Source organism: Microtus ochrogaster, chromosome 2 (assembly GCF_000317375.1).
Source record: "Microtus ochrogaster isolate Prairie Vole_2 chromosome 2, MicOch1.0, whole genome shotgun sequence".
In the NCBI taxonomy this organism is placed as follows: domain Eukaryota; kingdom Metazoa; phylum Chordata; class Mammalia; order Rodentia; family Cricetidae; genus Microtus; species Microtus ochrogaster.
The window spans coordinates 86,415,980-86,421,844 of record NC_022010.1 but is presented as its reverse complement, the minus strand read 5'-3'; the positions used below and the strand labels follow the sequence as shown (position 1 = coordinate 86,421,844).

The window sequence follows — 5,865 nt, the reverse complement described above, 5'->3', positions numbered from 1 at the left end:
AAGAGGAAGAGGAAGAAGAAGAAGAAGAAGAAGAAGAAGAAGAAGAAGAAGAAGAAGAAGAAGAAGAAGAAGAAGAAGAAGAAGAAATAAAATGGTTACTCTTAGGTTAACTTCTGCTCTTTCATATTTAATTTGCCTTTCTAAGTGTATTAGATGATTTCCATTTCTAGTGACTCTTGCAAAGAACTTTTATCTTTCTTAGTTTGCAAATCTATGTTCTCTCTGTCTTATGCCTTTATTATAGAAGAAATTTATTTGAAAGAAGGAGAAAGGGAAGGAAGATGGAAAATGAGAGAAAAGTTTGTAAACAGAGGTAGGAATAGGAAATTTGCAACTGAAATGAGATTTAAGTATAGTCTTCTTATATAGAGAACCATGAATAGAACTCCATTTTATACAAAGCCCACTGATGGTTCAAATAAAGGATCAGTTCTGTGAATAAGAAACACCCATATGGGCCTCTTACAGTTCTTTCTGATTCTTAACCATCCTTCATCGGCTCTATGATAACCTATTCATGCTCTCTTTGACTAATATATCTTAGCACACCTAATAAAACCTACCAAAATCTGATCTAGGAACATCGCATAGTCATTTCCATGACAACCTTATACTCTAGAAACTAATGACTCTGCTTCCATAGCTATTTTCTATTTCCCTGTCACTTAATTCATAGTGTTTATAGTCTTTTATAATATCATGAGCAATGCATGCCAGATGTAAATACTATAAATATTTATAAATACTGAAGATACTACGTTCTGTTCAAACTGAAATCCATTATTACCTAAGACACTTGAGCACTGGGATTCCAAATAGAAACACACTGACAGCAAGGTCCAAACCCAAACAACTGCTATTTACAAATAAAGTATTATTACCTATTTTACCTTATTATTATATTTCTAGATGCCTGTTTGTATTCTAAGGATTATGTGAGAGGGGGATTTTGGGGGGTAAGGAAGTAAGGAAGATCTGGCAGGAATTGAGGGAGGAAATATAATATTCAGAATATATTGTATAAAATACTTTCAGTAAAACAAGGATTATGGGGGAAGTAAGAGGCTAGAGATAGTTTAGCAGTTAAGAGCATTCGCTGCTCTAGCAGAAAACTTAGTTTGCTTCCCAGCACTCACAAGATAATTCAGAACTATGTAACTCTGGTGTAGGAGGTCTTTCTGTCTTTGTACTGCTTTCATTGTTTAATAAAGGCACTGCTTTGGGCCTGTTGATAGGGCAGAACTTAGGTAGGTAGGGAAAACTAAATGGCATGCAGGGAGAAATGAGGCAGAGTCAGGGAGAGGAATGCCATAGTGCAGACAGAGACAGACATGCCAAATCTTTTCCAATAAGCCACTGCTGCATGGTGATATAGAGATTAATAGAAATTGGTTAAATCAAAATATAAGAGTTAGCCAATAAGAGGCTAGAGTTAATGGGCCAAGCAGTGATTTAATAAATACAATTTCTGTGTGGTTATTTCGGGGCTAAACTAGCTGGGCGGTCAGGACAAACCAGCCTTCCTCTTCCAACATAACTCTAGTTCTAATGCCCTCTTATGACCACTGCAGGTACTCCATACACTGACATACACAGGCAAAGCACCCATATGACATAAAATAAAATACAAAAAATTAAATTACAGCAGGATATATTGTCTCATTGATTATTTCTTTTTGTATATCTTGCAATGGAAGTGAAATATTGCTTCAATTAGCAATGAAAATCAGGTGTTACACTGATTATGTACCTAAATAAAGATTGAAGGCACAGAGAGTCATAGAAAAATCAATGGAGGGTAACAGGTTATACAAATACATGGGATGTGTTATAGGCATCAAGATCTTCAGGGTTTTCAGTAAAATATCTATCATGAGACTTACATTAAAAGTGTTTCACATTACTTTTCTACGAGATAAATTTAATTTCTTTAAAAGTATTTCAAAAAAAAAAGAATATCTGAAATATATTAAACCTAAAGGTAAAAATAATGAAATTAAAAAAGAAACTATTTTCAATAAACAATAATTTGGGATGAATTGCTTTTGTAAATTCATCAAAATTCATATTTTAATTCAATGAAACAATGGAATTAAAGCTGCTTCATTCTCTATGGGTATGAGATATTTTTACATCATACAGGCTAATAAATATTTAAAAACAGTGATTTTCTACAGATACTCTTTATAAAAATATTAAAAGAAAAGGTCATTATTGAGGATTAAGGCAACACATTTAGTACAAATACAACACTTTACATGTATTTCAGCAACTTAAGTTTTAATACATTGAATGTGAATACCATTTCAAAATATATTACATTTTATTTATTCATTTATGTATGTGTGTGTGTATGTGTGCGTGCATAGACGGTGTGTGCACTTGAGCGGAGATCAGAGGACAGTATGCAGAAGGAGACAGTTCTCTATCTCAAAAATTTGAGTCCCAGAGATTGAACTAAGGCTTGGCAACAAGGATCATTATGTGACAGCTATTTCACAGGCCCATGAATGCCATTTTCAATTCATTATATAGGTGTGTGTATGTGTGTGTGTTTATAATGAAGTGAATGTCTATGTGATCAGAAAATAAACTTTTGATATCACACATTGTAACAAAGCTAGAAGTAAAAAAAAATGTTACTGGTGTTAAAGAAGAATACTTTCAATAGGAGGAACATGAGAAAGAAAAATTTGTCTGTCCCTGATATGAATTTTTAAGCTACTTAAAATGGAACAATCACAGGAATTTATAAAACATTTAAATATTCAAAATTAGAAGTGGAAATTATTTAAATTCATTTGAGCTTTTCAACTTTATTATTAATATATACTAGGTGAGAATCAAAACAAAATTCAATTTGTTTTTAAAGTGAGATAAAATAAAAAGACACACAAATCAGTTACAAGTCTTCTTCACTAAAAACCCAATTCTATGTATCAAAGTAGAAGAAACAAAGTATTATATTTTAAAACAAGCTATGTCTTAAGAATTCTAATCCAGAAACCCCAAATCTAAACTGTTTTTATACAGAGAGAATGCTTCACATAGGAATATAAATTTTTAGCATATAGGGAAAAATGTATTCTATTTTTAAAGCACTAAAAATAAAACATTTTTATTTTCACAGATTAAATATTGTTAGAATCAAGATTTGATAATTTCTACCATTATCCATAGTATCTCTCAATCCACGGTACCTTTTGTTTTAAGGAAAGCGTTTTTAGCTATAAAACTCTGTCATGGTTTTCCTATGACCAGCACACTAGGTGAAAGGGATAGATCTAAAGCAGGGCAGCAGAGGCTGGAATTCCAATTCATGTATTGTACGTGTCACAAATTTGAATTTCCTAGACCAGCTCCTGAACTATGACTCACAAAGGCAGCTCCCAGGTGATTGCTCCTGCCATTCTGTTGTCAAACTGTTTTTCCTGCATTTCAAACCACAACCGCAAAGTGAAAGTAAAAATTCCAGAAGATTTTAGATATTCTGACATCACAGTCTCACAGATATCACATAACTCTGTGAGCCACATCAGATCCCAGTGTCCTGATGGCAGGAGGGCAACTGCTTTACTAGTGCACTGTTATTGTCTTCTCCTTTTCTCAATTTCTTTTTCACATTAAGCATTTTTGATTCTTTTGCCAAAAGTAATTTATTAGAAGCATTCTGATATTTTATCACTAGAGGATAATCATAAATTACAATATAAGGGCAGTTTTAGCTAATGTTTGATTCCAATTGTCTTGAAATATGTAGACTTAAATTATTTAGTGAATACATTGTCTACTAATACAGTTACTGCAATTAAGGAAATACATTAAAAGTGATTATAGAAATCTTATAAGGGGTAGGATATTTGATAAAAACTATCTCTGTTAGAGCGCCTTTAATTTGGAAGTAGGAGAAATATTTTTAAAAAAAAACAGCTTATATTAAGACATCTCCATGAAATTCATTGGTTCACTGGTAAGTGAAAGCTTTGGGATTGTAATATACATATATACATACATACATACACTTACGTAGACATATATGTGTGTCTATGTGTTTGAAAATTCTCAAAAGGAAAGATTTATGAAAGTATGGAATGACTTCTTGAAGGCTCTAGTCAGGGTTAAACCAAGGATTGCAAGGGCGAGGAAAAATAATTGTTGCTAGTTAGTTTATAAAACTAAATCAATACAATGTCAGGCAATTTGTCAAGCAAAAACTTTTTTTGGAAAGTGAACTATAAATCATATCCTTACAAATAATTTCAATATTCAACTTCATAACTAGATTTGTAACTTTTATGTAGAGACAACTGGTTTAATATTCCTCCACATGAATCTTTTAAAAAGTTACTCCAAACCTAATAATCTGTGTGTATTTGAGTTAGTGTGTGTGTATGTGCATATGTGTGTGTGTCATGTGTATGTGCGCCCGTGTGTGTGTGTGTGTGTGTGTGTGTGTGTGTGTGTGGGTGTGTATGAATGTGTACTGCATGTGTCACTGTAGGTGAAGGCAAGACACATTGGATCTCCCAGAGCTGGAGTCACAGGCAATTGTGACCTCTGTGGAGTGTGTACTTGGTGTCTAAATTGGATCCACTAGAAGAGTAACAAGAACTCTTAACCACTTGAGCCATTTCTCAAGCCCCTGTCTTCTTTGTTTAAAAGAGCTTTTTTAAAAAGAAGATAGAAATCTTCGCATGAGAAAATTACAGGCGTTAATAACAAAGTTTTACCGTGAACACATCTTTGGGGAATGAGAGGTAAAAAACAGAAATAAAACATGAAGAAAAGAAACTCCATGTGGATGTGCTCTCCCTGAGAAGTTTAAACAAACTTCAGAGAGCTCTGGTGATACAATCATACCACAAAAAAAAAGTAACTTTGCAAATTTTACATTGAAGACATTTGGAGTTTTTGACTATAGTGCCATTGAATTTAAGAAACAGTTGGCACACTCCTTCTCATCTCTTTAGTAACCACATACAGCTCTTAAGGGAATGTCAACACTAATTCCCTAAGCATCGACTTCTCAACTTTGGAGCTGTCACTCTTTGTTATGGTGGCTGCTATGTTCATTGCAAGATGTGTTGTAGGACTCCAGGCTTCTTCCACTAATGCCAGTCCTGCCCCTTACTTCCAACATGACAATATCTTCACAGATTGCCAAATGTTGCCATGAGGTAGAATCAAAATATCTCCCCCCCCCTCCGCTTCATCTCTTCATCCATTGCTCTAAGTGGTGCTCAACTTTCCTTCCTCTGTAACACTTTAACACAATTCCCTTATGTTGTGGTGATCTCCAACAGAAAATTATTTTCATTGCTACTTCATAACTAATTTTACTACTGTTATGAATTGCAATGTAAATATCTGATATGCAGTACATCTGATATGTGACCCTTTTGAAAGTGTCATTTAATCCCCAAAGGAATTGAGACCCACAGCTTGATATCCACTGCTATAAATCAATGAAGTATGAGATTTGATATGCTAAGATATTTTACTCTTATTACTTTCCTCTGGAGGTTAAAGTTATAATTTAGTTAACCTAAGCAGCTCAGTGAGATGCCCTGGGTTATTAAGAGTTAATTGATTAAAATAAAACAATCAAATTTTAGTTATTAAATGTTATATTTTATAGACAATCTTCTAATAATTTTTGACAATTTTTTTCTTAATAAGCAATTATGAACACAAAATGATTGTATCTTTATTTTATTAAAGAGGAAGGAAAGAGTTTGGGCAACACAAATAAATTGATCCAGGCATAAGGTAAACACCAGTAATGTCTACTCCAGAAGGTGAAAAGGATTGTGAGCTCGAGAACAGCCTGGGCTAAATAACTGAGTGGTGGATTTTTTTTTTTTT

At 33.4% G+C, this 5,865-nt stretch overlaps 1 protein-coding gene across 2 annotated transcripts in view; it reads right to left on the bottom strand.

The window, feature by feature from the left end:
- Epha3 (EPH receptor A3) overlaps window positions 1-5,865 on the bottom strand; it is a 303,692-nt gene that overhangs the window by 274,438 nt on the left and 23,389 nt on the right. The gene's annotated exons all lie outside the window — the stretch shown is intronic.